Source organism: Bubalus kerabau, chromosome 8, assembly GCF_029407905.1.
Source record: "Bubalus kerabau isolate K-KA32 ecotype Philippines breed swamp buffalo chromosome 8, PCC_UOA_SB_1v2, whole genome shotgun sequence".
NCBI lineage: Eukaryota > Metazoa > Chordata > Mammalia > Artiodactyla > Bovidae > Bubalus > Bubalus kerabau.
This window is the reverse complement of record NC_073631.1, coordinates 120,696,917-120,718,458: the sequence shown is the minus strand read 5'-3', so window position 1 is coordinate 120,718,458 and position 21,542 is coordinate 120,696,917.

Sequence of the window (21,542 nt, the reverse complement as noted above, 5' to 3'; positions counted from 1 at the left end):
TGTTGGGTGACTGAGGGCAGGGTGTGTCTGGGGCCCGGTTCCCCGCGGGCCCACACCTGGCCACTTTTCCTATAGGGTTTGCATGAGACTCATTTGCAAAAAAAAAAGGACTCCCTGCTGATGTTTAAAGCAGTTCCTGTTTAAATGTAAATGTGATGCTTAATTCATCCGTCCCTTTCAGGCTTGTGGGATGAGTGGGGACAAGGTGGGAAGAAAAGGGATTGATGGAGGGGACCAGGGGGAGAGGGCTGCGGCGGTGGGTGGGTGGGGGGGTAGGACCTGTGTTCCCATCTGGGAAGGACTGGGACACTCCCAGGGAATGCCCAGGAGGACATTCCTTTCGCCCATTGGAGCAGTGTTGGGAGCAAGGCCCTTGGGGGCCAATTGACCAGGGGCACCTCACATCTTCGCTGCAGGGTGAGGGTCTGCACCCACGGGGTTTGAGCGCAGGTGGCCTGGCTCACGGGGCCTCCTGATTAGGGCTGGGGTGAGGGGACCTGGAGAGGGCGTGGGGACCCAGGGCTGGGACACAGGCACGCAGGTGTGGGGGGAATCTGGGAAGGAGGTGGGACTCCTGGGCCGGGACAGGGACTGGGGTGGGGTTGGAGGCTAGGGCAGGGCTGGGGTGGGGCGGGGTGGTGGCCCGCCCGGCAGAGGAGACTGCTGTGCGCACCCGGATGCGGGCACAGGTGCGGCGCCCAGGGCAGGGCTGGTCTCCCAGGCGACCAGGGCGGCCAGGCATCCGTCGGGTCTCCCGGCGGGACACCCACAGGCCGGACGGTGCAGAGAGGAGGCGGCGCAGGCATGGCGCGCTCACTGCGGTCCGTGGTCCTGCTGGCCTTGCTGGCGGGGCTGCCGGTGGCCAGGGACCCCCAGGAACCGGACGTGTTCTGTGGAGGTGAGTGTAGGGGTGTGGCGCAGGCCGGGCGTCCCCGCGGCTGGACAGCCCGCCTTCCCCGTACCCCGGCACCCCAACAGGAAGCTCTCTGAGGTTCCCACTGAGCCCCCGGTCTGGGCCCGGGTCCAGAGGTTATGGCAGCAGCTATGGAGCCTCTTCCAGCTCCGCCCTGAGCCTAGGTGCCCAGTTCCCATCTCTGGGCTTCATTTGGGGGCGGTCTTGGGGTGTCTGCAAAGAGATCCAACCAGTCCATCCTAAAGGAAATCAGTCCTGAATATTCATTGGAAGGACTGATGCTGAAGCTGAAACTCCAATACTTTGGCCACCTGATGTGAAGAACTGACTCATTTGAAAAGACCCTGATGCTGGGAAAGATTGAAGGCGGGAGTAAAAGGGGACAACAGAGGATGAGATGGTTGGATGGCATCACCGACTTGATGGACATGAGTTTGAGTAAGCTCTGGGAGTTGGTGATGGACAGGGAGGCCTGGCGTGCTGCGGTTCATGGGGTCGCAGTCAGATATGACTGAGCGACTTAACTGAACTTGGGGTGTCGGCTCAGCTGTGGGGTCACACATGGGACCTGGGGCACTTTAGTGACATCTCTCCTGGGGTGACGAGTTAGTTACAGCTGATTTGAATACTTGCACACCCAGGTTTTTGGCCGTAAGCTTGCCCTTTGGACTGTAGAACCTGCAGGTGGGTTTTAGTCTTTTTAGGGCAGTCCTTCAGTCACACCGAGGGGCGGGGCGTCATTTAGGGCGGTCCTTCAGTCACAGCGAGGGGCGGGGCGTCATTAATGAGAATCGGGGATCTGGGGAGGAGCACGTAGGCTTTGACTGGCCATCTCAGTGGGGACGAGACTGTGGAACCGGGAGGCCACTTGCGCCAGCAGAAACGTCTGTTGGCTCTGGTCAAGCCATGAGCCCCGCTCTGCTGTTTGCTTCTGCACAGACCCATCACATGGCTCCTGGTCTCTGGGTGGAGAGGGCAGCCACGCCTGTCCCGGCAGTTAGAATGCAGTCACTGACCTGTGCCGGCTTCCCTGGCTGGGCTCCTGGACGGGGTCGGGGTCGGGGACGGGAGGAGGGAGTCCCTTAGGGCCAGGGCCTGGGGACAGGGTGCAGAGAGACAGGTGGGGTGGAGCCGTAGAGCCCACGGTGGAGAAGGGACCTCAAGCTGGGGGCCAAGGAGGGAGATGGGAGAGGGCGGTGCCCCCGAGGCCTGGGGGCAGGGGATCTGCTGAGAATCCCCAAGGACTCACTGAGGTCCCCGGATCCTCAGAGCTGGGCCCCACCCACCGGCTCTCATTGCATGCTGAGTTCCTTCAGTCGTGTCCAACTCTTCGTGACTCCATGGACTGTAGCCCGCCAGACCCCTCTGTCCATGGGATTCTCCAGGCAAAAATACTGGAGTGGGCTACCATTTCCTTCTCCAGGGGATCTTCCCAACCCAGGGATCAAACCCACGTTTCTTACGTCTCCTGCATTGGCAGGTGGGTTCTTTACCACTAGCACCACCTGGGAAACCCTAATGTAGAGAACATGCAGACAATTGGGTGTGCCTGTGTTCCAATAAAGCTTTATTTATAACACCAAGCAGAGGGCCAGGTCTGGCCCATGGGCTCCAGTCACCCAGCCCTGCTCAGGACAGGCTCCAGGCCCACAAAGGACTGAATCTCACAGCCGCCTCCACGCAGCCTCTCTGTTCACCTCTTCAGGTCCCTCCCACTCCTGTGTTTTGGCGGGAACTCAACCTAAGACAGGTAGATCTAATTATCGCCCACATATGACAGACGAGGCAACTAGCAAAGCTGAAGTTCTTCCGAGGTCATTCAGCTGGCGAGGGGCAGTGCCAGACCCATCCGTGGAGCTGGGTTCTGCAGTCTGGATCCCCCTGTGCTGTCTTGCGTCTCTGAATGATTCCAGAACCAGTGAACACTTGTACCTGTGAGCATCTCCAGGGGCCGTGGAGAGAGGTTGTGAACCCTTAGAGGAGAACCTGTAGAAAAAACAAGGCCAAGTATGAGAAGAGGGGAAGGGATGCCCACGACGGAATTCAGAGGAGGATGATTCACGCCCCATCCCCGACTCCCATGGCAGCGTGGGCCCTCCTGCCCTCTGCCCTCCTGGCTTTCTCCCCGCTCCTCTTGGGCTCCTCTGTGGCCCCCCTCCCATGTCTGAATGCTGGAGCTCAGGCCTGCCCCGTGGTGACCCCTTGGTTCCCCACCACCCTCGTCCAGGACCTTAGTTACATACTCCCTTCCCAGTGTCCCTGAAAGCAAAAGCCCGGCCCTTCTTTACCCCCGAAAGCATCTGAAGCCTCGGCTGTGGCTTTGAGATTGGCTGATGTGACTTCACTGCACTGGACAGCGAGGCTCGTGTGTGTGTGTGTGTGTGTGTCCAGTGTGTTGGTGTGTGTATGTGTATGTATGTGTGTCTGTATGTGTCTGTGTGTCTCTGTGTATATGGTGTATGTGTATGTATGTGTATATATGTCTGTGTGTGTATGTGTGTATGAGTATATGTGTCTCTGTGTATATGTGTCTCTCTCTATGTGAGTTTGTGTATGTATGTGTGTATGTGTCTCCGTGTGTATGTATGTGTATATTTGTCTGTATATGTGTGTGTGTGTGTGTGCATACGAAGAGTTGACTCATTGAAAAAGACTGATGCTGGGAGGGATTGGGGGCAGGAGGAGAAGGGGACGACAGAGGATGAGATGGCTGGATGGCATCACTGACTCGATGGATGTGAGTCTGAGTGACCTCCGGGAGTTGGTGATCGACAGGGAGGCCTGGCGTGCTGCGATTCATGGAGTCGCAAAGAGTTGGACACAACTGAGCGACTGATCTGATCTGATGTGTGCATCTGTGTCTGTGTATATGTGTGTATACATACATGTGTCTGTGTCTGTGTTTGTGTGTATGTGTATATGTGTCTGTGTGTCTGTGTGTGTATATGTGCTTGTGTGTATGTGTGTGTGTGTTTAAATATTTGATGCTTAAGTTTGGCTGCAAAGTCCTAACCCCTGAATGTCAGGCCACTCCTGTGAGCTTGGGGAGCTTGACCCAAACATCTGTCCACCCTGGATGGTTAGGCGGCCACTTTTGAAGTCTGGCCCTTAGCACAAAAGGCAAACACCCAGCTGGCCCCAGGCTTGGTGGGGGTCAGGGGCTGAGGGCTTCTGTCTGTGGCAGCCTGAGTCGCAGGACTCAAGACCACCCTGCTGAGCGGACCCTGCCAGGTCGTCGCCTCCGAAACGGACCTCGCCCCGCGCGGCCACGCCTGCCCAACCCCCTGAGTGTCTCCACCTTCCGCTTGGCTGACAGCAGAGGACCAGGCTCCGCCTTTGACTCCTTCCTCTGCTCCCCGCCCGAGGCTTGCCTGACGATTCTCCTCCAAGGCCGTGCGGAGCTGTCCACGCCTTGCAGGCCAGGGCAGCCACCGGCACCTCAGGCCTCATTTATTCCCAACTGGCCCCCACTTCTCCGCACAAAGCCAGCGTCTATTCTGTTTTAGTACTGTTTCCCCCCAGTTTTTGGCCACGCCTTGAGGCATGTGGGATCGTATCTTCCCAGCCAGGGACGGAAGCTGTGCTCCTTGCACTGGAAGCTCAGCATCCTAACCTCTGCACCCGCAGCGTACTCCCTCCTGTTGTAGGATTTGTTCCCTCCTCCACTCTCACCGACCCTTTGATCTGTTGGGCTCATTTGGAGAGGAGATAAAGATGGAGCACGTGGGGAGACCCTGGCGGGTGTGGGCCTGCCCTGGCCCAGCTGTGCAAGCGTTGGTGTGGAGTGTCTGGTCCTGACCCCCTCCACCATCACCCACTATTCTTGGGACACCTGTAACATGGAGACGATCTCCAGGTCCCCTCCTCTTGCGCTTCGACCTGCGGACTGACCAGGTTTCTCTCTCCTGGCCCTCCTCCTCTGAGCCCCCTCGCTTCGCGGGGGGAGGCCCTCTGTCCTCCGCAACTCTTCGCAGACCTTCATGCGTGGGTGTCAGCCGTCAGCGGGCAGCGCCACACAGGCTATTGATTTAGTGACAACCATTGCCCCTCGGGATTGATCTAATGTTTCCATTACACTAAAAATGCTTTAACAAGTTCATTGGGAATTAGGTGATGGCAAAGAGCTGCTTGGTTCCTGGCATGTCCCCTGGAGGAGGGGGCTTGTAGGGGACCTTGGGGGGCAAAAGCCACCACCCTCTGGTCAGCCTGGTGGTGCGGGACCGCCTGCCCCCAGGAGACTGCAGCCCTCGGGGTCCCCACCAGGCCTGCTGGGAAAGGCTCAATGTGGCTCGCTCGGAGCTTCCCTGAGACCGTGTCCCCGGGGCCCTGATTCTTTCTCCATCACCACCCCACCCCACTCCCCAGGCCCTGATGGTCCACATCTTTGAGAGGCCTCAGTTCCTCTGTCTGAGTGGGGAGGTCTGCGTGTTCCACCAGGCTTCCTGTCCTTCCTGCTTATGTTTTCCCCATTGCTGACCTCAGTTTGACCCCTGGCTGCTTCCTCGTCCCAAGGCCACATGCCTCAGGCGCCCACAGGTTCTCAGGGAGGTGGGGGATGTTCAGAGCAGTGACGGGGCGAGCGTCTGAGCAGGTAGTGCTCAGAGCCACGGTCTCTGGCGGGGGTGCTGTCCAGGGTGCTGAGACTGCGCCCTGGCCGTGGGGTCCTGCTCCCCGATGGCAGAGCCGCCCCCACCTGCGCCCAGCCTTGGTGCCCACCTCCTCCCTAGCCCAGGTCCCCAGCCTGGCATGGAGGGCTGGCCTGTTCTGGACCCCATTCCGAGGCAGTGGTCAGCTATTGGTCACTCAGGGCCCCGGGCCAGGACTGCTGCGTAATTCACGAGGTGTGGGAGAAAGGCTGATGCAGAGCCACTGTTCACAAGCCAGGGCTTTAAGGCAGCCACAGAGCCGACAGCGTGGGTGGCCCCGCCCCGTCCGTCTGTCCCAGGAGACCTGCAGGGTCTCAGACGCGGACGGCCTGTGCGTCTGGACTCTCAGGGACCACCTGCCCCCAAGCCCTACTGATACGCTGCTTCTCACGTCCCTTATGATTTGCTCTGGGGTCCCCTCTAGTGGGCATCCCGAAACCAGCCCCAGAGGCCCATGCCGGCCGAAGCCCAGGGAGCCCGGGTGTGGGTGAGGTCCCTTTCCCGGGGGGGATGGGTGGGTGACGTCCCGTGTGGCAGGCAGTCAGGACAGGACAGGCCGCACTAGGTAACAACCGCTCCCAGTGCTTCCCATTGTGAGGCGCTTCTCCCTGCACTGTGGCCGCCTGGCCGTCAGGCAGTTGTCACAGGTGAGGGCGGAGAGCCCCGGAGGGCCCTGGCCAGCACGCAGATGCTGTGATTCAGCCATGACTCACACTTGGCTCCACCCGAAGCCAGGGTAGGAAGCCAGGGGAGGCTGAGCCCCACTTGCCGTGTGCCTGGGAAAGGAGCAGCCGGAACTGTTCACTGAGCACTGTTGCTAATGCCGTGTTTCTGAAACTGAGCCAGGCCTGAGCACAGCTCCCTGATGCCACGGTGGTTCACGACAGTGCCGTGGACATCACCCCGGGCCCACCGTCCTTTATTTAAAGCATCTGACACCACCGTGGGGTCTTTCTTCACATGCACTTTCCCTGTGCTGTTCTATAACTTACTTGATCTGGAAAACAAAACACCCACGCCAGCATCTAGCATCCACCCCCAGCGTCTAAGTTCTAAATTCTTCTTTGATTTGTGTGTACACTGTCAGCCAGCTACTGCTGCATAACAAACAAGTCTTAGTGGTGTTTTTCCCTCCAAGTCTGCTGGTTGATGGGGCCAACTGCCTAGTCCTTTGTAGTTCAGATGGTAAAGAATCTGCCTGCAGTGCAGGAGACCCAGATTTGATCCCTGGACTGGGAAGATCCCCTGGAGAAGGGAATGGCTACCCACTCCAGTATTTTTGCCTGGAGAGTTCCATGGACAGAGGAGCCTGCTGGGCTACAGTCCATGGGGTGCAAAGAGTCAGACACAACTGAGCAACTAACTCAAGTGTGTAGGCTCGGCAGGCAGCTTTCCTGGGTAATGTTGGTCCAGGTCTGTCCCATGTGTGACTCCTCCTCCTCCGACCTGGGGCTGGGAGGGACGTGCTGTTCTCTGGCCAGTTTATGGTGGCAAGAGGACTAGTGGAGCTGTGAGATGCCCCGGGAAGCCTGGGCTCGGACCTGGCAGGTTGTCACTTCCACCTCAGTCCCCTGGAGTCAGATGGCTGACCCAATGCCCCACGTGGGCAGAGAAGAACTGCAAGGTTATGTTGCAGAGCCAGGGTCCCCATCAGAGTGGGGTCTTCTCCCCCCATCCTTCTGTAGATGGGTGTGTGTCTGCAGAGAGAGTCAAGCCTCTGCTTGCTCAGGGCGGTTTATATCTCTGCTCTGGAAACACCGGCTTCATAACCAGCCAGGTAACTGCAGCTTCACCACCAAGTTGAATTACCTGATAAGATCCACCTCCCATACCCACCTCCGGCTGGGAGCCAGCCCACCCCCACCCACAGGCAGGAGAACCATGGTCTGGTTGGAATCGACCTGAGCATCCTTGGGTGCTTTATCAGGAAGTCAGTTTCTTCCTGGGGAGAGCAGGTGTCTGCGTCCTCTGCGGGAGGCAGGTGTCCTGGCAGGAATCGAGGAGCCCCTGGTAATGGGAGCACATCCACCCAGGCTGGGCTCTCGAGCACCCAGGATGACGCCAGCCGGGGCTGTGTCTTCATCAGCTCATTAGAACTCAGGAGAGTTTTGCATTTGAGCTTCTTTCTACAACCAAACCTTTTATGATGGAGATTTCAGGGGCCACGGCAGTCTCTATGGAGCCCTCCCAGATGACCTGGCTCGTGTGAGCACTCTTGCACTGTACTTGGATGGCCCCACCTGCCCACTCTTGCCCTCGCTGGCTTGTTTACCATCTCTCCACACAGAGGGCATTTGGGTGGGACCATGGTGGGTTCTGGAGATGCAACTGCTTTTGAATCTCTGCCCTGCGGTCCGGTGTGTGACCCGAAGTAAATTGCTTACTTGCTCAAGCCTCAGTTTTCTCATCTGTAACATGGGACGATGACACAGGAGCTGCTCCAGTTTCTGTGGGTTTTCATTGTGATGGTGGGCAGAGGCCTCAGCACAGTGCCTGCATGCAGCGGCCCCCAGTGGAAGCCACCGCACCTGCGTGTGGTCCCCCGCTCCCCAGACAGGGCTGGATTCAATGCCCTGACAGTTTTTTTTTAAATTGAAGTATCGTTGACTTACTATACTTAGTTTCTGCTGTACAGCAAAGTGACTCAGTGATACACATATGTACATTTTTCGTATTCTTTTCCACTATCACAGGGTACTAAGTAGAGTTTCCTGTGTTGTACTGCAGGACCTTGTTGTTTATCCATCCTAGATATAATAGCTTGGGCATGAGCTCAAGCAAGCTCCAGGAGCTGGTGATGGACAGGGAGCCTGGCGTGCTGCAGTCCATGGGGTCACAAAGAGTAGGACACGACTGAGCGACTGAACTGATATCATAGCTTGCATCCCTCACGACCTTTAACGACATCAGGGTGTTTTTAACTGACAGGGACTAGAGGGCCGGAAGTCCCACTCAAATGGCTCCGACTATGCCTTGGGAAAATAGTGACCCACAGCCTGTTTTGTGCTTTGCCCAGACTTTTCTTAACATTCCCAAGTCTCGGAAAAATTTCGTACTCAAGACGCGCAGAATAAAAACTTTCAGAGTAATCAGGTGAAAAGGACCTGAACCAAAGAAAGAGATTATAAGCGAGATTTAAGAGGCGTTTGGGTCAGTGACACTTCCGGTCACCTGAAGGCTGACCGGAGACCCTTGTATTGTTAGTCCCGGAAGTCTTCCAGCGGCGTACCTGCCCACATTTCTCCCAGAGTAAACAGCATCTGCCGGCTGTAATTATCTCTTCCCCTGGTGACTGAAGGCTGCTGTCCTGAACGTCGGGGAAGATGGAGTGAGACGAGAGGCAAATAGAATTACAGTGAGGCCAGAATGTTCCCTGGAAAGCAAGCGCTGCTACTGAAGACCCTAAGATTGCTTCTTTCTCTAAAAGGAGTGTGGGAGGAAAAGGCCTGTCCATTTGGGTTGTGAACAACCAGGGTTTGCCTGTTCAACTAGAAAATATCATGGGTCGGGTTTGCCTATTCTGCCACCATCTTTGCGCATCTTCAGGTTGTTAACATGAATCCTCACAGCGCCTCTGATTTTAGATCTGGAAAATGTAATTTGGGTTAAAACTCGATGGGGAGTCGCTGGGGTGCCGGGTTGCCGTGGTGACGTGCTGGGGCGGGGAGATGCGTGCAGGAGCCTCTGGGTTGGGCTCTGTCTTTGCACCAGCTGGTGGGCCTCCTCTTTCCAGGCCCCGCCCCCACCTGCTGCCTCCCTGAATCACTGCCCACTACAGAGATGTTCCTGGGGTCCCCAGGCCTGGCGCAGGCTTGCTGGCAGAACTCTGATTTTCTCCACCTACAGAGGGACTGAGAGCCTCCAAGGAGCTAATCCTTTCTAGCTCCAGGGGGTAGATCTCAGTTGGTCTGAGCTAAACATCATCATTTTCGTTCCATGCCAGTGACTGAGTTGGGCCAGGTCACAGGACAGTTCTGGATAATGACAGCGGGAGTCTGCCAGGGGCATCTGGAACTTTCCTTACAAACAGGAGTTTACAGGCGAGGAAATACTTGTTCGGACTCTAGGTGTCGCATCTGAGGATTGGAAGCTGAGAAGCACAGGTGACATCGCATACCTGTGCAGGAAAGTCAAGAGGGTGGCAGAGAAGCTGAACCAGAATCGGGGTATCGCTGAGACGCTGAGCTAACCAATCTGGGCATGTTTTTTTATCGGGAGACAAACTTTATTTCCGAATTGCGCTCCCCTAAATTCATATGTTGAAGCCCTCCCCCTTGTACCTATGAATGTAATTGTATTTGGAAGTAAGGTCTTTTTTTAAATTTTGCTTATTTATTTTGGCTGTGCTGGGTCTCCGTTGCTATGAGGAATTTCTCTAGCTGTGGCGAGTGGAGGCTGCTCTCTAGCTGTGTGTGAGGCTTCTCACTGCCATGGCTTCTCTCGTTGCGGAGCAAGGGTTCTAGGCGCTCAGGCTCCAGGAATTGCAGCGGGCGGGCTCAGTGGTTGTGGCTTTTGGGCTTCATCGCTCCACGACATGTAGGTCCTTCCAGGACCTGGGACTGAACTGGTGTCCCCTGCACTGCAAGACGGACTCTTCACCACTGGACCACCAGGGAAGCCTGAAGTTCCTCTTATAAGAGACTGGTCAAGTTGGATTATGAGTTACTGCATGGCTGTTAGCGTAGCGGACGCCGTCTTGGGCCCGTACACTCCCGCGTCCTTCTGCTGACCCCAACAGGACTGTACTCTGCAGTACAGTTCCTCTCTGTCGTCAGGGGCTTTGTGGTGGACAGGTACTGCGTAGCCATCATCAGGTCCAGGTGGCCTCAGGCTCTCTTAGCCTCCAGACAATCATGTAGACCGATGACGTTCCGGCAGCCCCGAGACTAGTGACCCATTCACAGACCTGCCCAGCCTGTGGCCTCCTCACAAGCCCCACTCCTCTCATGCGCTCCTGCTCAGGCATGTAGACGGGCTTCTTTTTCCACTGTCCCTCAGACACACTGTGACCTCACGCTGGCGTTTAGCATCTGCTGGTCCCTCTCCCAAGGAGTCTAGACACGCCTCACCTGCACCCAGCCGCCTGCACCCTCCCATGTGCAGCCCTCCCACCCTCAGAGGCCTGCTCGTGAACCGACCATCCTCCTGGGGTGGGCAGGAGTGGGTTGGCGGCCTTCAGGTTCCACCTGTGCTCGCTCGTGTGCCTGAGTCCTGCAGTGGCCCCCCAGGGAGGGTCTGGGGCCTGGGTGCTGGCTCTTGGCTTCCGCCCATCCCCACGTGACCTCTCGGTCAGCAGTCCTTCTGGGCTCTGAACGGGACGATCAGACATTCCAAGAGGGCAAAGGTGAACGTTTCCAGGCCCCTTGAGGCCTGGCCCTGCACACATCACTCCCTTCATTGCTATCGGGCGGCCCAGCAGTGTGGGAAGATGGAAGGACATCAAAATTCATCCTTTCCTAATCTCGGAACATCTCAGAGCACATGAGGCTCTCCTTTCTGGAGCTGACCCACACTCCTCTGTCCTCTGCAAACCCTGAGTGGTTGTGGTCAGGACGGTGGTCTTCTCTTATCTTCCATTGTAACTCCTGCATTGATACAGTGCCCAGAAGAGGGAAAGGGCTTTAATATTTCTTGAATGATCAGATGAATGAGACACAATGATGTCTCCAGGTTCATTTAAAAAGCAGCTATTTTGCTAATGAGGATCCTCTGTGAGGCTAAATTATCCCCCCTTTAAACATCTGAAACGACTTGACAGAAGCGGGTAGAAGTGTTAAGGAGACTCCGGTGCATCTTCTCGGTGGGATATTATACGCAGCGTTTATAACAATCACTGCTGCGCAGCACGTGGAGAATATGCTGATGGCAGAGAACCGAATGGGAAAAGTGGGCCACGGAAGACACGACTGTTGCGTCATGCCATCGCTCAAATGCTGACTCATCGTGCCCGGCTGACACGGCTGCTCCCGCCGGGGAAACACCCGCTCCTGGGAGCTGGTGGCCTCTGTCGGTCCCGCCTGGCCATCTCCTGCTTGTCCTCAGAGCCTGGATCAAGTGTCGGCGCTCGGGAAGCTCTGAGGTCCAGCCACGCGCGTGCTGTGACTCTCCCTGCCTCACCCATGCCTTCCTCATGCCATGTCTCTGCACCTGGCACAGCTGAGATGTGGTGCCCAGGGGTGCCAGGGGGCTTAACAGAAGTGCATTTCCTCATGGTTCTGGATGCCAGAGGTCTGAAGTCGAGGTATCGGCAAGGCCGCATTGCTCCTGAAACCTCTGAGGAGGGCCTTTCCCGCCTCTGCCGACATAGAGCTGAGGCTGATGACCATCAGCTTGCAGGCACATAGCCTCAGCCTCTGCGCCTGCCACTCCGAGGCTCTCCGTCCGTGTCTCCCTCTGGGCGACGGTCTCCCCTCTCCTTCCCGGACCCCAGTCACCCTAATGACCTCTTCTGAGCTTGACCATCTGCCAAGACCCGGTCACCTCCCCTGGTGCTGGGGCCGGGCACAAATCCTGGCAGACACAGCTCTGCCCATGACAGTGGGAGAGGGTGGGGAGGAGGAAGGTGGCTGCAAGATGCAGGCGCCTGAAGCTGAGACTTGCTCCCAAGCCCAGCCGGCTTTCCATGCACCTGGCTGGCACTCACACCTCCCCTGGGGGCTCTGGGCTGCCAGGGTCTCCAGCCTTAGAGGACTCCCTGGGGGCTGTGCTCCTCCAGGCCCCAGCTTAGGATCACCAGGGCGGCTCGTCTCTGGCCTCAGCTCGTTTCCCAACCACCCCTCGAGGAACAGCACCGCTCCCCATCCCGGCACCCACACTTCTGGGGTCTTGTGGAGAAAACTTTCAAGAAAGACTTAAGCAATGGCCACCACTTCCACTTGCAGGAGACTGAGCTTTCCTTGATGGGTGGGGTGGGGCGCCACCCTCTTCAGGAGAGCCTCGCACCCAGGGGTAAGGGCTCGACTCCCCGGATCAGCTGGGGCTCCGCTTAAAGGAGACAGGTAGCTTGGTGGTGGGATGCAGGCAGACCCTGGGCCCCTCTCGGCTCTGTGTCTTAGTATCTGTCCAGGAGAATCTGCTGGTCGCCCACGTTGACACCCGGGACCAAGTGCTGTGGGTGGCTCTGGGGGTTCAGGCGGCCTCGCTCACCCCACTGGTCCAGGCGGGGTGTCTGCAGCCCCCACCCCGCACCGCTGGTTTCTGTGCCCCTTGCTGAGGTCGCTGCCCTCCCGGAAAACGCAAGCGCCTTGAGGGCCCGGCTGGGACCTACTCCTGGGACTCCCCTGTTCCTTGCGTCACCTCACAGACTGCAGGTCCTTGAACGCGGGTGACTCCTGAGCCTCTAGGGCGTGTGCCCAGCAGGGCGCAGGAGTGGGCCGTGGGGAGAGGGGTCTGGACTCCCAGGTCACGCGTGTTCTCGTGCCGGAGTGGTGTCAGCTCAGGGGCCAGCAGGCTGCGGGCTTCCCGGGCACTGTGCCCACCCACAGGGCTGGGAGGGGCTGCCCCCAGCCTGCCCTCTGCAGCCCCCAGGGACCATCCTGACGGCTCAGACACCTGCCTCATCTCCTCCCCGTTTCCAAATCTCACTCCCAGCAAGAGAGAGAGAAGAGGCCGGCAGAGAGGAGGAGGCAGAGGAGGGAGGAGACAGGCGGGCCCAGCGGAGGGGAGGGCTCGCCCTCTGGCAGGCAACGTGACCCGCCAGCCCCCCCAGGAGGCTCCAGGCCCGCCGCCTGCTCTAATAAACTCGAAACTCCAGTGACTTAAGTGAAGATTTCAGATTAACATTTAAATTAATGCCGGACTAGAAATCTGGAGGCCCAGGTCGCTGATGTGACTGTGTTAACTTGTTCTGTGACCTGGGGCGAAAATGTGAAATGATCTGTTCTGCTCGAGCCACCCCTTCCCTGCACAGGGGAGGTCAGGACGCAGGCCTGGATGACCTCACGCCCTCCAGGGCTATCCGGGAAGCCTGGCCTTCTGCGTGGGTGGGGCTTACCTCTGCCCCAAGCCGCTCTGCTTAACCGGTGAGTGTGGCCTCTGGAAGCTGGAACTCCAGGCAGCTGGTGCCACAGAAGAGAAGGCAGGGCCAGGGGCGTGGGGACCACAGCAACCCCACCGTCAACTCTGCTTTCCTCTCCCCGCCTGCCCCGGCGCTCTCCAGACTTGGCCCAAGCTGAAAGGAGCAGGACATTAACAGGACCAATTGCCCAGGGGTAGGCACAGTGGCCAGGTTCACCCCGTGGGCTCCACAGAGCCTGGGGCACCCTAGACCTGCCAGATCCTGGAACATCCTGGAACCCGAGTCTGCAGACACAGAGCAGAGAGCCATGCAGGACTGGGGTCCCGGGAGGGTTGCCAGGTCCAGCTGGGGAGGGGTGTTTGGTCCGCTGAGTGGATGTGGACGCTAGGTGGCTTCTAGGTTATCCCCCTCCTCTGATGAACAGAGAGCTAAGTGAGGCAGAGTGGGCGAAGCAGGCACCCCAGGGCAGGCTCAGAAGCCCCGGGCTGTGAACAGGGACTCCGCTGCCCTCCAAGTGGGCAGCTGTATTAGGAAGGGCTGGGGGCACTGCTGGAGCATGGAGGCCCGCAGTCCCCCAGGCCCTGTTCTGTGGGGCTCCTCAGGCTGGCCTGCTGCGGCCCTCTTGGTGGGGGGACGCATGTCACCCCCAGAAGCCACCTCCTGGCCCCACGGCCACACCAGCCACTGCCCCTTCGCACTGACCGTTCCCTTCCCTGCAGCTGAGAGACTGGTTCCCACTCCCTTCCCCCTCCTGGGAGCAAGGAGTGAAGGGGGTCGGGAGCCTCGAGGACACCCTTCCTCACACCTGTCCATCCCCAGGGATCCTGAGCCGTCCTCAGCCGCAACGGGCACCCGTGCTTTCTTCCCGAGAGGCCTCCCAGCCAAGATGCTGGGCCAGCCGCCAGCCACAAGGCCGGGGGTGTGTGGTCCCCACCCCCGCCGGTGGGCTCGGCGGGTCAGGGACCCCCTGGAGACCCTTTTTTTGGGACCGTAATGGACCCAGAAGGGCAGCGCTGAGGCCCCTCACAAAGGAGGGAGGTTGCTTTCCGGGGGCCGGGAGAGCTGCCCTGAGCGCCCGGGGCGCTGGTCCAGTGCCACAGGAGGGCATCACGGGGCCAAGGGCCTTCAGGAAGTGCTGGGATGCCCAGTTACAAGGCCCCGGAAGCTGGGAAGGAGACGTGCGGCTGCAGGCTGGGTTTGGAGGAGCAGGCCGTGCCAGGTTCTCCAGGCTTTGGGCAACCGCCCGCTGCCCTTCCAGCTCCTGCTGGCTCCATGTACCGACGAGCTGTTCTCAGAGGCCTGGGGATGGAGAAAGAGGGCGTGCTGCTCAGGAGGCCGGCACCTCCATAGTAGGTAATCCTAACGATCAAGGACGGCTCACACTGCCCGAGGGTCACCCGGTGAGCAGCTGGGCTGGGTGACCCACGGCCTGCCTGCGCGCCCCCGCAGACGTGCTGGGCGGCCTGCAGAGAGGGGCTGGGGAATGTCGTCCAGTCTCTGTAAGCCTCACCGTGACACAGGGTCACTCTCCAGGCTCCGAGGAGTGTCGAAAGCGTGGCTCACAACCCAGCATGGGGCAGGCAGGATGTGTCTGTAGCGTCGGCGTCGGTGAGACTGTGGTTGGTCCTTGCTGCCATTGACTCGGGCTGAGCCCACGCCATCCCACTCAGGTGTTACGACCGGGGTGTCGTTCAGTCCCTCAGTCGGGTCCCACTCTTTGTGACCCCATGGATGGCAGCACATGAGGCTTCCCTGTCCTTCACCATCTCCCGAAGTTTGCTCAAACTCAAGTCCATTGAGTCGGTGATGCTAACCAGGAAACAGTGCTAAAACCAGGGTTGGCCATGCTGGTGTTCAGATTTGGGAATTTAAAGGTTATGCTGTTCACCCCCGAAATGCAGTGCTCAAAACAGACAGAAAATGTGCGCGCGCCTCGTTTAACACCAGGCAAGGGGCTGTGAGCCGCCCAAGCTTTGCTGGGCTCCTCCAACATCCGTGTCAGAATGGGGGCAAAGACAGCAAGTTCAGAACCAGAGTCCTGTTGAGCAAACGAGGCTGATGTTGGAGGCATCATCACGTCGTTTACTTTTTCTCAGTGAGAATTCTCAGCTGGGCAGCCCTGCCTGAGAAGAGGCGCAGAATCAGCTCTAGAGCCGGGTAGAAAGGTCAGTTTCAGAGGTTCCCTGAGATTTTAAATTCAGCCAAAGCATGTCTTTGGGAGCTGGGCCCCGTTTCGGACAAAATGTTTCCCTTTGCTGAGGCTCCAAGGGTGTAATGAATGTGGCCCAGCAGGGCTTAGGGAACTCTGAAGGACTCGGAGCGGAGGTCTCTCTATTCTTTAAAAAAAAGTGTGTTTTACATGAAAACGTAAAACGTATGTGGTTTATGAAAAACACAGGGGGCAAAAGGATAAGCAAAGGAAGCCTCAGTCTGGCTGTCTGAAAACTCTGCGCATCTCAGCCTGTGCAGAAGCAACCAGAGGACAGGAGCTTGTCCCAGCCCCGGGGACCGTGGGCTCACATCTCTGCAGCTGGACTGAGGCTCGGGGTGGGGGGCCCTTCCAGGAGTAACGCGCGCTCCTTGCCTTGTTTAGCATGCAGGGCTCTGATGGACGAAGTGGAGTACGCCGTCACCAAGGCTCGGCAGGAGAAGACCAAGGTGGGCTCCTTCCGAATAAATCCTGATGGGACGCAGGAGAGGAGAAAGGTAGCGGAAAAGAAATTATGTCCCCGTGTATAATTGCGGGTGCGGGCAATTACCAGCCATTTATCCAAACAGCAGTTGGTCTTAATCTTCTAACCTTTCTCTTGTTCAGGGTATCAGCTCTAAATTGCTTCTGAGTCCTGAGGGACCCAAAGTAATCTTTAAGCTTGAAATTGAAGTCTCTCTCCCAGCACCTAAATTTTGTGTCTTGTCAAGTCGGAAGGCGTTTCGGCACTATTGTGCATCAGGATAAAAATAGCGCTTCCACGGTTCTTGGGCGAGGCCTGCAGGGGACCCAGAGCGGCTGCGGGGGCTGCCTAGGGACCTCAGAGGCTGAGCGCCTCCCCCCGGCTCCCCACCCCTGCCGCCAAGATCCGCAGAGGATTCTCCTGGGGGTAAGGATGCGAGACCCGTCTCTGAGACAGACTCAGTCACTTGTCTGAGTGGAAAGATGGATATGCTTCCTTCATTGAGCCCACCTGGGAGGGCCCCCACCCTGCCCCACCCTGCCCTGCCCTGAGTGTCTGATGGCAGGGGTCTGAGGATCCAGGAGGGAGGGGCTAGGTGGGCCCAGGGCGAACCTGGGCTCCTGTCTTCTCCCCCCACCCAGCGCTCAGGTGGTAGGTGCTCAGAAGAGTAAGTGATTTCATAGTCATCCTAAGCAAAACAAGGGCTTCCCTGGTGGCTTAGCTGGTAAAGAATCTGCCTGCAATGCAGGTGACCTAGGTTCAATCCCTGGGTCGGGAAGATTCCCTGGAGGAGGGCGTGGGAACCCAGCTCAGTATTCTTGCCCGTGGACAGAGGAGCCTGGTGGGCTACGGTTCACAGGGTCGCAAAGAGTCGGACATGACTGAGCGACTAACACAAGTGAAACAAGTCTGGCAAAGGTGTTGCACAATGTCACCCAACGTGCTCAGGGCTGAACGGAAGCTGGATTTGGATTTCCTGTTGGTTTGGTCCAGTACTTGAACAAATGACCGAGTTGGGCCGTCCGCTTTTTCCACCTCTTTCTGGAGCACTTGCCCATCAGAGAGCATGGGAGTGGGCTGGTCAAAGCCCAGCAGGGCACTCTGAAGGGTGTCTTTAAGAGACATGTTGGGTCAGGAGCCACCCCAAGAAGGGCAGGGCCTTCCTTCCCACATCAACCCTTCTCCCATAATTTCACCAAGTAATTCACCAGAATTATCGGATAATTCTGATAACTCAGGTGCTTCCCCAGGAAGGACCATGATGACTCGCATTACCGTGCACCCACGGCAGCTCCATTCAGGCCGATTCCCTGTGACCAGGTGGCCCCGGCGGTCACAGTGACCTGCAGGGGCGGAGCAGCCCTGGCCCCTCCACCGGCGGCACTGTCTCCCACCGTCCAGCAGGGCAGGGAAGGTGTGTGTGCAGAGGCCAGCGTGGCCTCTAAAGTAAAGGGAGGGTCACTACGGCAAGAGGTTAGACTGTGGGTTACAGGCCCCATTGCTGGTGCATCTGGGCCAGGACAGAGGAAGGAGTCTTTCTCTCAAGAGTGACCAGGGGACCTGGAAGGTCCCGGAGGAGGTGGCGGGGTGGGGATCTTGGGGAGCTGGCAGCTGTTGATCGAGAACCTCGCCGTGCCAGCCTTTCAGTGATTTCCTGTCCTGACAGCGACCTGCAGAATAAACCTGCTTTCTGATGAGAACACGCAGAGCAGCTCAGCGGTGTCCCAGGGTCCTGCGGGACAGTGGGCCCTGTTCCCTACAAGCTCTCCCATTGCATCCCTGGGGGTTTTCCCTGGGGTCCGTGCAGAGTGCCCCGAGCTCCCACATGGACTCACCTCCAGCAGCAACAGGCCTGCTCGCCCCACTTGGTTCCGCTCTGAAATGATCGACTTGAAACCACATTTTCAAAGTCGCCGCAAACTGTCTGTTGAGCCCTGAGAGCCGCCATTCTGCCGCGTCCATCCCTTGGGCCAGGGTGAGCTCAGAGTCCCGGCAACCGTGAGCCCGGCCGTCCTGGGGCATGTTCAGTGGTCGTGGGGAGAGGCCCCCCTCAACTCCGGCCCTTGGTGTTGGAGCCGGACGCTCTGGGCTGGCACGGGGAGGCTCCACGGTGCCTGGAGAAGCTGGGTTTCCAGCCACGTGTCCTGGAACCGTGCGGCTTTGGGGTCAGGGCTGGAGGTGAGTCTCCTGGCCTCTGGCCAACATGAGTCTAGTGACCGCGGTGGCGTCTACGCTTTACAGAACCCAGCGGCCTTTCCTCCCACCCACTCAGGAAACGCTCCCTGGCTTCAGAGCCCCATGGCCATTTTCTTGGCCAGCCGGGCTTGAAACGCAGGGGCCTTGTGCAGCATGAAGTCGGGGCCTCACCCACTGCCTCGGATGTGGGCCTGGCGGCCTGCCGGCAGGGCTGGTGTGCAGGTCCTTCTGCTGCAAGCAAGCGGTGTATGCTCAGCTTGGTGTTTGAGAAGCACACGCGCGTGCGCACACACACACACACACACACACACACAAGAAGCGCCCGGCGGGACTGGGCCTGCGCTCCGGCTGGGAGAGGCCTAGACTCAGGGTGCGTCCCGACATGCCGGCCAAAGGCAGCGAGACCCCCCGCCTACCCTGCCCTGCCCTGCTTTCTCGTTTCCTTTTTTGGTCCTGTTTCTCCAAGGATGGGGGGAAGCACTGACCGGTGTGCTGCGCCCTCCAAGCTGAGGGTCTGGGGGTGGCGGGGGGTGGAGAGACAGGCCTTCTTTGGAGGGAGGGGAGGGCCCTGCTGAGAGGCCCGAGCTGGCCTTTCCAGCGTGGTATGGACAATTCACGCCCAAAGCGGCTAATGTCCGTGCAGGCTGCTTGCCCGTGTGCAGCCCGGAGCTGGGGAAGGTGGCATGGCGGCAGGGACGTGGATAGCTGCTCTGGGCTAGGTTGCGCTTGGTGAGCGGGCTGCAGCCGGCCCTGCCCAGCGTGCTCCATCCCCCGTGAAGGTGGGCTCGGAAGATGAGGCGCAGGCGGGGGCAGGCCCCAAGGGGCCATGTGTCCCCAGACGGCAGGTCCTGATGCCCCATCGCTGCCGCAGCCCGAGGGACAGGGTGCCCTGTGTGCCTCCCTGCAACCTTTTCTCTACCCTCCATGCTCCGCAGGGGCAGCACTGGGGCCTGTGCAGAAATCCACCCGCCCTGTCTGTTCCCTGACTCCTTCCGCGGACATCCCAGCTGGGAAGCCACAGCCCCTGGTCCAGGAGCCGGGGGAGCCCAGGAGACGCCCTCGGGGAGCCCCAGAGCCTGTCCTCAGGCCACACCTGCTACAGGAGGCAGGCCCAGCTCTGCAGGGTTAGGACCTGCCTGGCCCCGTCACCGGCCGGCTTCACCCTGCTTTGGCTCAGCCAAGTGGCCTCAGGTGCCCCGTGGCCCTGGGCTAGCCTGGCCTTGAGCCCTCCGCCCCTCTTTCCTCTCTCAGCTCCGTATACACCTGTGCAGTGTGGCCTGCCCGGGAGGCTGCTCACGGGACCACAGGCACCAAGACACGCCCCCCACGGCCACCTGTAGGATGCTGGGAGGTGGGGACGTCCGGAGGGCTGGCCCTAGGAGGATGGGGTGGGATTCGGGTGGGGTCAGGTCAGGGTTGAAGTCAGGTTTGGGGTTGGGGTTGGACGTCAGGGTTGGGGTGGGAGGTTGGGGTTGGGGTGAGGGCGTTGGGGTGGGAGTTTGGCGTTGGTGTGGGAGGTCGGGGTTGGGGTAGGAGGTCAGGGTTGGGGGTGGGAGGTCGGGGTTGGGGTGAGAGGTCAAGGGATGGGAGATTGGGGTTGGGTGGGAGGTCAGGGTTGGGGTGGGAGGTCGGGATGGGGAGGGAGGTCGGGGATGGCGTGGGAGGTCGGGGTTGGGGTGACAGGTTAAGGGGCGGGAGATCAGGGTTGAAGTGGGAGGTTGGGGTTGGGGTGTGACGTCAGGGTTGGGGTGGGGGAGTTGTGGCAGATGGCTTCTCCCGTATCCCCGGGGTTTCCCACTGACTCTGGGAGCCCTGCTCTCTCCTAGAGTTTTCTCCAATGAGCAGAAAGGGCCAGACCGGGGGTGGGGCAGCACAGGGAAGGGGGTCCAGTACTCCTGGGTGCGCTACCTCTCAGGAGCGCTCCCCCAGCTCTGGACCATCCCCAGTGGACTTGGGCCCCAGCCGCCCCCAGAAGATCCGCCTTTGCCTTCTGCCCCCACTTCTGCAGGCACTGCCCGCTCCCCGCCCGTGTTTGGAGAAGGATGCGGAGGGGGTAATGAACCTCCAGTGAAACACAGACCCAGAGAGTTACTGTGAGGCCCTCTCAGGCAAAGTGCCCCTCTGGTCGCCCCTGCCCAGGAGGGCCACTAGGCCCCCATCAACTCCCCACCCAGCGTAGTGGGCCGGGAGACCCTTGGGGAGAGGCCCCATTTTCTCTGAGTGGTAACCAAGCAAGGCCTGAGACGGGTGCTTCGCAGACTCAGTGGACAGGGGAGCTTGGGGCTCCCAGCCTGGTTCTGGGCCCTGGACCCAGGCAGGCCTGAAGGGAGGGGCGCACAGTGCTGAGGTGAAGAGAAGTCTCATTTGCTTAAACTGACCCCATCCTCATGGCGGCACGGAGGCCTGTTTCCCAGCAAGATGAGAGGGTGAGTGTTGGACAGTCACAGGCCGCCTGGGGGGCAGAGGGGAACTCAGTCCCGTAGTGATGGTCAGACGGCGGGGCCCCCAGCCAGCAGGCCATCAGTCAGCGTCCAGGGGTGAAACGGCGTGGAAGCATGTACGTGAAGTGTCAGAGTGCATCTTGACGACGGAAACTATTGTCTCCTGACGCTTTATGTAATGAGTTGCATCTGAAAAAGTGGGTCACGGCCCAAACATTGAGAGCCACGGCAGCAGATGGCCCTTCTCAGCATGGGACAGCAGCCTAAAGATATTTCATTCGGGAGGACTATTCGTACCCAAACAATGCCACACGAGTTGCTATTCCCCAAGCGGAAACCAACAGAACTTCTCCTCCAGGGGTTACGGCAGAAAGCAGGCTGGGTGTTGGTGGTCTGCGCAGTCGGTGGACCCAGGAACCAAGGCTCCCTGGGCGTCATGCGTGTCTCCCCAGCCCACGGGGGCCCCGGTGGCCTGGCTCCTGGTTCCCTGGCTCCCGGCTCCCAGTCGCTGTAGCTCAGAGGTTATGCTCTGGCCCCAGGCCACCCTGAGCCAGGGCACCTGGTATGTGTTCAGCCCACGCTGGGTGTGGTGGAGAGAAATTCTCGGAGTTCAGAGGGGAGCAGCGTGAGCACTGCGTGTGACGGCAGTGAGAGACA